Genomic DNA, 10,552 nt, shown 5'->3' on the forward strand with positions numbered 1-10,552 from the left:
ATGTGACGCACCCGACATCGCCCCATGTACATAGTTCCGTCATATGCACATGCTGCACACGACACACACACACTCTTAGATGCACTCACGACACGATCATATTTATTACCACGTAGGCACATATCTTTGTAAAAAGGGGGGATGTCATGATATTCAAACACACACATCATGATGGACACACCAACAGGCAAATCAGAGCACACAACACCACAACCAATCACAGACAAGAACACCAACCACATAAAAAGCACGAGCACGACACCTAGTGGTCAGTAGGTCTGGGGACAAAGAAACAGGGAAGAGCTGTTACAACATCACAAGCAGGGAACCCCCACGTGCAGAGTGCAAAGACAAAACTGTACATAGTAAGTTTGAATAAAATAGCGTTGTACCATATACAACCGTGTTGGCTCATCTGTGTGTCAGAACACCCAACACCACAAAAACCTTACCCAGAACACTTCCAATAATAGATAGGAGTTGTTCACCCTGTGCCATCCCTCAGTGCTTGTCGTATTGATGTGTCTGTTCATGTGCTGCTCCAATGCCTGCAGTACGCACTGACGTGGTGGGTGGTCTTTACCTGAGCTGCACTCTAACATTACAGAGATGTTCCTGTAGTGATATCTGTATTTGTTAATACATGATTAGTTAATGTGCAGTTAGTACAGTCAGATGATCACTAGATGGCAACACTAACAGGAACTATAAGGAGATTCCCGCTCTTTCTTAGTGTTAGTGTGTGTGTATTGCAGCTAGAGCATAGAGGTGACCAGCTCAGAGTGTAGCGTATTATATTCGTTGTTCATTTAATCTAATCTTAGTTAATTCTATTACTAGTCAAAGTATTAAAGTAAAAGAACTCACAAGTATATTATTTTGTTACTCAATAAATAATTTGTCATCAACTGGAAGACTTCGACTGTTTATCATCAAGTTAAATACAACTCGGCAAGACAAATGAGTAATATATTAATTACATCCCTGTATTATAACATGGTACCAGGTAGAAAAAAGCTGTTGTCAAGGAGTTGGTCATCACGTTCGAGCTCTGTGGAGTTGGAGTTGGATTCCTTCATGCTCCATGACAGTGACTACAGGCTTTGTAGTTGGCCTGTCAATGCACCAAGCATACCGGTGTGCATGATCAACTGTATTCTGCCTGTATGCTATCACATTAATGTCCACACTCTGAAGCGGAACTTGTCTGTGGCCTTGCTATCTGATGAACAGGCATACAAAATATTCTTTTGCTTTGGCCTTGGTGCAGCTCACTCGTGGCCAGTGTCTCGCAACATGCAGTTCCTCGAAGGTACATGCAGTTCCAAGATCTGATCCAGCGGCTGTTCATGTCAGATTAAGTGACAGTGCTTCTTCATCAGAGGTCAAGTGTAGCTGTTGACCTTACTTGTGAGTCTGCAGTGGCTGGTGATGAGGCTGTTGCGTAAGGGTGTCAGGCGGGTGAGGGATGGGAGGTGGGTGGAACACAGAAGGTCAATGGCCACACCATCTGCAGCTTACCCATCATGCCAGGCAGCAGGATGAGATTGAGGTGGCATTTGAGAATGGGCATAAGGCAGGAACATGCTGTCATGCTGGGTGTTCTTAGCGACGTCACGTGCAATGGCCTTGGTTACCACTGGCCACATGTTGCGGATCCCTGTATCCTCCAGAGCATTCAGATGATAGAGACGTGCCTGTCTCCTGCAAGTTTGGCCCTGCTCCCTCCTGCTATGGGCCACCTGGTCCTGCAAGAAAGCTGAAAGAGTGTTAGTGACTGTGTTGCAATGTGTTTGGGTGATGTGCCTTCCATAGTTGAATAGTTGGAGGCAATGTGGAAGCAGCGAGAGATGGATATGAGGATGGCAACATTGGGAGGTGTTCTCGAGAATGGAGTAACTGAATGTTCGACATGGGAACTGATTGCTAGAGATTGTTTCTGGATGAGAGATGCATCAGGAGGGGTGCATTGAACAGTGTGAGGTGTTGCGGGTGAGGATTTCCTTTGCAGATTGTTCACTGACATTGAACACCCAGGTGTGGCCAATGAACATCTTCCAGCACTGCTGCCAGGCCCTCGGTACCAAACCCCTTGTACTCACCTCTCTGGCAACCTGCCCCCTTTCACTTCGCAGGGTGTGCCTACGGGGCCTTCAAGCCTCCGATGAAAATGCATCATCTCTCATCCTTTCCCACCTCCGGGACTAATGCCTCCAGTGATTCATCGGAAAACCTGGGATCCATTTTCTGTGCGTTTGCGTCTATCCATGTCTTCTGAAGATAATCTGCAACAAATTCCCTTTTAGAGGTGCAGGCGAGTGATGCGTCATGCTAACCATACACTCCACTGGTCCCCCTGCTGAGCAGCAGCAAGTTAGCAGCATGTTTCTCACAGGGCGGCATGCTGAGATCATTTAGACGAGGAAGCAGTACAAAGTTTGTGTGCTGCCTGCCTCAACAAGACCAAGTGTGGGGTGATCGCGCAGCGTGACACCAATGTCTGAAAATAATCCTTGATGAGTATTTCCCTCATGATCTCAGATCTATCATACTTAATTCCACTAGTTGCATTTCTTGTTACAATTCTCCTGGTATCTACTTTTGGGTTACCTTTTAATCCTGAGTGTTTTCTTGTGATTTTACTTCTATCGGGGGAAATCACATTTTTATTTCCCTTGGGCATTTTGTTTTACTTTATCCTTTCCTTGAATGTCCTGTTTATTTTGACTTATTTTTGGTGGTCTTCTCTGTTAGCTAATCCATGCAGGTGCTCTCTTCCACCTAAGTTCCTCTCCACTGCATCCCTTTAATGTGAACTGGCCACGCAATCTCCCTTTAAGTCTACTTCTGACTGTCCAGCCCTTCAAATAAATACCTGGTTATTGATCTGTTTTTTTCTTTCTTGCTCTCCTTACTTCTTTCTCATTGCTGAGACCTCCTGCTGCCACCCCCAGGAGGCTTTGAAAAATCAGCTTTTGCTGCAGTGGAACATTTATTATTTATTCAGCAAATGCAAAGTCCCTAAGACAAGCAGATTCTTCCAGTCCTGCTGTGTTGAGTGTGGATAGGCCTCCGCTAAGTCTGCAGATTGGACATTCTCCTATGATGTGGTGCACAGTTTGTTCTCCCACAGGCACAAAGGGGCTGACACTAATGCCCCATCTGTGGAGGTTGGCCAAGCAAGGACCGTGGCCGGTACTGAACATGTTAAGGGTAGACCACTCTTCCCTTGGAACGTTAAAGCTAAGTAGTTGTTGGGTTGGGATTGTGGTGTTCTTTGTGTTGCTTATTTCAGGATGGTTGGCGTAGTGTTCACAAAGACCACAAAATAGCTTGAACTTAAACAAAGCTATACATTTATTAACTTGGATTCGACACGTGTTCCTAAAGAGTACACAGTTGATTGATAACTACACTCTAAAGTACAGTCATCAACGCTAATCTCACTACTGGTTTAAACTATGGTATGTACTCACACTATCTGTACTTCTGACTCTCACTAGCGAACTCCTGCACATACTCTCCCACAAGGCATAGCATCACTGCCTTCTATAGTTGTAACTGTAGCTCCCTCTAGTGGCTACTCTCGACACTTCATTAACCCTTGCAGTACTGACAGTTATGATAATACCACAGGGGTTAAGACCAGGTGCTTGTTTGTCATGGCCAATGATTCCCATTCATTTGGCCAGGTGGAATTTGCGTTGAACTCCTGGGTGGGAGGCTTTTTCCAGATCGGCCTACTTGATGGGGTTCGTACCTTGGGTGGGCTGAATAGATCAACATGGAGTGGCAGGTGGAGGGAATTGCAAACTTTTCCTGTTGTTTTGTATGTTGGATGCTGGCAGACATGTGGAGGAGTGACATTTATCAGGACAGGGAGCCAAGGGACTGATGTTGAGCGTAGTGTTTCAGTAGTGATACACATAGTAGCATTCAACCGGGTGTCATCTCTGCCCTGTTATAAATCAGCATGTTCTGAAGTGTGAGGTAATAATGATTAGCATATTAGCATTCACTGTTTTAAATTGTATATCAGACAGCAGCTTTCAGCAATTGTACAAGTGTAATTAAACAAATGGTAGATCCCCACTAAACATGCCAGAAAAAAATAGGGCTTGTCCATTCCTGTATAATGGTAAATGTAATGGTTGGCATGGTAGCACAGTTGTGAGCACTGTTGCTTCACAGCGCCAGGGTCCCAGGTTCGATTCCCACTTGAGTCACTGTCTTTGCGGAGTCTGCACGTTCTCCCTGTGTCTGCGTGGGTTTCCTCTGGGTGCTCCGGTTTCCTCCCACAGTCCCGAAAGACGTGCTTCTAGGTTAATTGGACATTCTGAATTCTCCCTCTGTGTACCCAAACAGGCGCCAGAGTATGGCGACTAGGGGATTTTCACAGTAACTTAATTGCAGTGTTAATGTGAGCCTACTAGTGACAATAATAAAGATTATTGTTGAGTCTAAACAACCTCCCTGGTACTGAAAACTAACCTTTAAAAGTGGCTTTATTCCTTTGAATTCTAATTACTTTTGGGGAGTTAAAATAATCATTTTTAAAAATTGTTTTGTATTGATTGTTTAATCTTTCTCTCCCTCAGTGTCATCTCTCCTCCTTTAATTTTGCTTTCTCTCCATGGGTTTGGCGTTGAATAAATATTCTGATTGATACTTCCTGGTTCAGATTCGGTGGGTGGGACATTGTGGCCGTTCCCCAGAGGCGGAAGTTGCGAACAACGGGAAACGCCATTCACAACAGCGGGACTGGAAGATCCCATCGCTGGACAATGTGGCGGAGGAGCTGCCTCCACCGCCACAAAGGGGGGCGGGGTACGGGAGTGGAAAATACCCCCCTGTATGGTTCATTAAGGGGAGGCATAGTGGTATTATCACTGGACGAGTAATCCAGAGATCCAGGGTGATGCTCTGTGGACCCAGGTTCGAATCCCACCAAACTGTGAAATTTGAATTCCACAAAAATCTGGGATTCAAGGGGCAGGATTCTGTGGGAATCGGCGGGGCGGGCAACTCCAGCGCGAAGGGGTGTCGTGAACCACTCCGCCGTCAGGCTGCCCCAAAGGTGCAGAATCCTCCGCACCTTCAGGGGCTAAGCCGGTGCCGGAGTGGTTTGAGCCACGGCGGCCGGCGGGGAAGGGGCTTGGCGCTGAAGGGCCTCCGGCAGCTGCCGTGAGTTGGCGCATGCGCGGGAGCGCCATCGTGTGCTAGCATCATCCCAGCGCATGCGGGGGTTCATCTCCGCGTTGCGGAAGACCACAGCGGCCGACGTGGGAGAATAGAGTGCCCCCACAGGACAGGCCCGCACGCGGATCGGTGGGCCCAATCGCGGGCCAGGCCCCCGTGGGGCACCTCCAGGGGCCAGATCCCCCCGCGCCCCCCCCCCCCCCCCGAGGACCCCGGAGGCCACCCGCGCAGCCAGGTCCCGCCAGCAAATATCTGGTGTAATAGACGCTGGCGGGACTGGCCAAAAACGGGCGGCCACTCGGCCCATCGCGGCCGGAGAATCGCCGGGGGGGGGGGGGGGGGGGGGCCACTGCCAGCGGCCGCCGACCGGCACAGCACAATTCCCGCCCCCGCCAAATCCCTGGCGCCAGAGAATTCGGCAGCCGGCGGGGGCGGTATTCAGGCGGGGGGTCGGAGAATCCCGCCCAAGAAGTCTAATGATGACCATGAAACCATTGTTGATTGTTGTAAAAGCCCACCTGGTTCACTAATGTCCTTTAGGGAAGGAAAACTACCATCCTTACCTGGTCTGGCCTACCTGTGACTCCAGACCCACAGCAATGTGGTTGACTCTTATTTGCCCTCTGAAGTGGCAGAGCAAGCCACTCAGCTCAAGGGCAATTAGGGATTGGCAATAAATGCTGGCCAGCCGGAAATGCCCACATTTCCGGGAATGAATAAAAAAAAATGAACCATTCTTCATCGCTAATTACCCTTGAACTGAGTGGCTTGCTAGGCCATCTCAGAGGGCAGTTAAGAGTCAACCACATTGCTGAGGGCCAAACCCAGTTAGGATGACAGATTTGTTCCCTGAAGGGCATTAGTGAACCAGATGGGTTATTATGATCATCTCATTCTCTCATCTGATTAGTTAAGCAAATTTACAGAAGCTTTCTCTGGTCACATAGGTCCTTGATCCCCTGTATAGGGTGCTGTGCCAAAATGACACTTGAATCCTTAAAGTTTCTCGTATAAAAAAGCCCATTGAAAGTCCATGGATAAGTGTGTGAGTAATGAATGGCTGGCATTGTTTGTTCACTCTGATAACAACTGATGTAATCTCTCATTCACTGTGCTGTTTTACTGTATTGATTAGACCCCAGCTTCAGTGTTTGTCTCCCTATCATGACAACGCTGTAACTGACAATGCCCATAGTATATGGATTCTCCTTTATGGATTGAAGTTTTTTCTCCTATTCCACTTTGTCCTTAATCTCTCTGTTAGTTTGCTTCACCTGTCCCAATATTTTATAAACATTGGATAATGACCTCCTTGAAATCCATCTGATACCGCTAAAACTCTTTTGCTTATTGGATGACATTGAACATTGGTGGGTGGGGGGGGGGGCATTCTTTTTCTTTGGTGTTTATATTTAAAATGTTGGGGGTTGTTTGGGGGTGGGTTGGATAGGGATTGTTGGTCAGGGGATTGCCATTGTATTTGTTACTGTTGATTAGTTGTTGGTGGGTGTAAATCTGATGAAAATGTGACAAAGGAGGAAAATAACAATATTTTTTTAAAATAAAACTCTTTTGCTTTACTGGTTGGATTGAACAAATTCTTCTGGAGTCAGGCTGTGCATCCATGGCCTACTTGTTAAAAAATTGTAGCTTCTTGTTTATTTATTCATGGTATGTGGGCGTCGCTGGTTGGCCAGCATTTATTGTCCATCCCCAAATGCCCTTGAGCTGAGTGGCTTGCTAGACCGTTTCAGAGGGCATTTAAGAATTACCCATATTGCTGTGGGTCTGGAGTCACATGTAGGCCAGACCAGGTAAGGACGACAGATTTCCTTCCCTAAAGGACATTAGTGAACCAGATGGGTCTTCACAACAATCTACGATGGTTTCATGGTCATCATTTTAATTCCACATTTTTTTATTGAATTCAAATGTCACCATCTGCCATGGCGGGATTTGAACCCTGGTCCCCAGAACATTACCCTGGGTCCTTGGATTACTAGTTCAGTGACAAAAGAACTACTCCACTGCCCTTTTGATGTTCTCCTTCCACTACGTAAATTCTGTGAGCCCCAATGTTTACTGGCAGTTCTGAGGAGTCACAGCCATCCAATGATGCAGCCACCATGGGCAGGATTTTCTGGTCTCACCTGCCTGAGACCGGAAATTATCATCTGAGGTCAACGGACCTTTAAATGGTCTGTCTAATAGTCTGCGGTGATTCCTGTGGCGGGCGGGGCTGGAAGATTTACCCCCATATTGATGGAGGTTTTTGCTTTGAGAAAAGGGGTTGATTTTAACTGCCTATCTGAAACTGGTTGAGGAGGCAGTTAAAATTGTCGGGTCCAGTTACCCATCTATGTCCTGCTTGGATCATCAGCTTCATTTTTCACCTGCTGCTCTGAATAGGAAACAAAGGCACCCACCGGACGCTGGCAGGGTCTTTCTCTAAATATATAGGTCCGGGTCTTATGACGTCCTTGGATTCTGACCGTGAGTTTAGCTCCAACCTGAGTGGGAAAGCTGCCATAGTTTTCCCGTTGCCTGAAGTCAGCTGAGAAGAGGCTCGGAAGAAAAAACATTCAGAGGGAATGTTCAGAGGAGCATAACAATGAGCGAGTCATCAAGGAATCCACTAGGGAATTCAGAGGAAACCTCTTCACCCAAAGAGTGCTGGCAATGTGGAACTGTGGTTTAGCTCAGTGGGCTAGACAGCTGGTTTGTAACGCAGAACAAGGCCAGCAGCGTGGGTTCAATTCCCGTACCAGCTTACCCGAACAGGCGCCGGAATATGGCGACTAGAGGCTTTTCACAGTAACTTCATACTTGTGACAATAAAAGATTATTATTATTATTACTTGCTGTGGTAGAAGTGAATAGCATGGATGTATTTAAAGGGAAATTAGATAAGCATATGAGGGAGAAGGGTATGGCGTTATGAAGCTGAACTTTACAAGACAGTTGAATTTTAAAATGTCTCCTTTAACTTAGGGTAAAGTTGAGAATTCTGGAAGTTCCCCAGCTTGGAGGAATGCCAATATGATCAGATTGCCATTGCGGAGAAGTTCAACCTGAAACCTATTAAAGTATCGAGTGACAGTTTTCAAGCATTTACACAGTACAGTCAACTCCCAGCATTTGCAACGCTCTCTATTGTGAATTTGTTTTTCGGGTGAATGCATTTGTCGACCAAACTGCAGTATGTGGCCCCAAAACATTGCTTATCTGGAATTTAGATGCCCCTCTTAGACTGTTAGAATGTTAAACCCTCATCTTTTCCACATCTAACCCATGTAGGAAGCATGCAGGTGAACCGTTTCCGTGCATGTGCATGCAGGGCAGCATGGTAGCACAGTGGTTAACACAGTTGCTTCACAGCTCCAAGGTTCCAGGTTCGATTCCTGGCTTGGGTCACTGTTTGTGCACTAAGGGCAATTTGGGCACTAAGGGCAATTTATCATGGCTAATCCACCTAACCTGCACATCTTTGGACACTGGGGGAGGAAACCGGACCACCCGGAGGAAACCCACGCAGACATGAGGAGAACGTGCAGACTCCGCACAGACAGTGACTCAGCGGGGAATTGAACCTGGGACTCTGGCGCTGTGAAGCCACAGTGCTATCCACTTGTGTTACCGTGCTGCCCTCATGTGCATGCCTGCGTTCAAGAGGCCACAGGAAATGGGAGATCCCCTTCATGTCCGAGAGACAAATCTTGGTCATGTGGTCACCAACTGAACTGATTAGAGGTCAGGGAGGGAAGTGCTTCACCGTATCCTGGTGGATCTGGAGCTACGACAGTGAATGACCATTGTAATTAGTTTGTCCGCTGAGCTAAGTTGTTCCATTAATGTTTATAAATATTTGATGCCAATGGAATAAAAAAACTGTTTTATATCCTATTTGCAGTTTGTATGCTTGAACCTTATGTTTCATCTGTTTTCTGTTATAAAGAAAGGGCAATATACCAATGGGACTTCTGGAAACTTTAGAAACAAGGAGTTGCCGAGTAGGACCTGGAGGGCACAGGCTGATTGGAACAATTTTCAAAGAACACTGGAAGTTTTGACCTATGTGACCAGGAGAAGTGGGGCTGGATTCTCCGTTTCAGGGACTATGTCCCCACGTCGTCGTGGAAAACTGGCGTCAAAAGGCCACATATTCACACTGGATAAAAGCAAATTACTGCAGATGCTGGAATCTGGAACCAAAGAGAAAATGCTGGAAAATCTCAGCAGGTCTGGCAGCATCTGTCGGGAGAGTAAAGAGCTAACGTTTCGAGTCCAGATAACCCTTTGTCAAAGTTTTTTATATTCACAGCCCTGCAGGGGGCTAGCAGAGAGCCATCGTGAAACTCGCAGCTCCAGCTGCAAATACGGCCCCCCCGCACTTCCGGGCCAGAAGCCGCGCACGCGCACGGCGGTGGCCTTCAGTGGCCGCGCCGTGCTTCATGGCGGACTCAGACCGCAGAGCTGGACCGTGCAAATAGTGCTCCCGATCGGCCGCACGCCCGACCCGGACCGCCCACTCAAAAATACCCCAGTCCCGTATGAGGCCACCCCCCCCGTCCTCCAATTGACCCGCCCCCGACCATGGTGACCGTGGACTGAGTCCGCAACTATCCTTAATGGCAGGACCAGATTAGATCCATGCCATCGGGACTTCGGCCGGTCGGGGGCGGAGAATAGCGAGGTGGGCCTCTGGCAATGACCGCAGGTGGGGGATACACGGCGCAGCGTACTCCCTGAGTACACCGCTTTTCAGGGGCCGGAGAACCGAGAGACCGGCGGCGGTTCTGATTACATGCGTGGAACTGGATTCTCCGCCCTGGCGCTGGACACGATTTTGGCGTCGGGGTGCAGAGAATCCAGCCCGTGAGCTGGGAGTTGTTTTGGACTTGCGCTTGCAATGTTGCACAACTGCCAGAAGTCTGCCGCAGAAAGAGTCTGTAAGATATATCTTAATTGAGTTGGCTAGTTATTGTGAAAGTACCGTAGTAAGCTGCCCTGCTAAGTAATTTTTGATCTATGTTGATTTCAGTTTGTTTGCTACAGTAAAATACTTAAAATGTTAAACGGTGTTCTCCATTTTCTTCCATCAGTCGTTGGACAATACATCTCTTTTAAAATGTTATCATTCTCTACGGGGATCATAAGAAATGTTACGATGGTAGATTTAGATGCGAAAAGCCTGAACAAGGCTCAAGTGGAGAATAATAACCAGCACTGTCCATTCGGGCCGAATGGTAATTTTCTACACTATATATCCTATGTAATCCTATGTAATATTTTGAAAGAAGAGCTCATTTGAAGTAAGTCATTTATTTTGCTTTGTGAAGGCAGTAGAAGCAGG

The 10,552-nt window shown here is 47.3% G+C and overlaps 1 long non-coding RNA gene across 1 annotated transcript in view; it reads left to right on the plus strand.

Annotated features, from left to right (window-relative positions):
• Nucleotides 1-10,275, plus strand: part of LOC140429478 (uncharacterized) — a 136,479-nt gene extending 126,204 nt beyond the window's left edge. The window contains exon 3 of the long non-coding RNA XR_011949095.1: nt 9,155-10,275. This is a non-coding gene — a long non-coding RNA (uncharacterized lncRNA). The remainder of the gene's footprint in view (nt 1-9,154) is intronic.
• The last annotated feature ends 277 nt before the right edge of the window (nt 10,276-10,552 follow it).

The sequence above is a fragment of the Scyliorhinus torazame genome, chromosome 1, assembly GCF_047496885.1.
Source record: "Scyliorhinus torazame isolate Kashiwa2021f chromosome 1, sScyTor2.1, whole genome shotgun sequence".
NCBI lineage: Eukaryota > Metazoa > Chordata > Chondrichthyes > Carcharhiniformes > Scyliorhinidae > Scyliorhinus > Scyliorhinus torazame.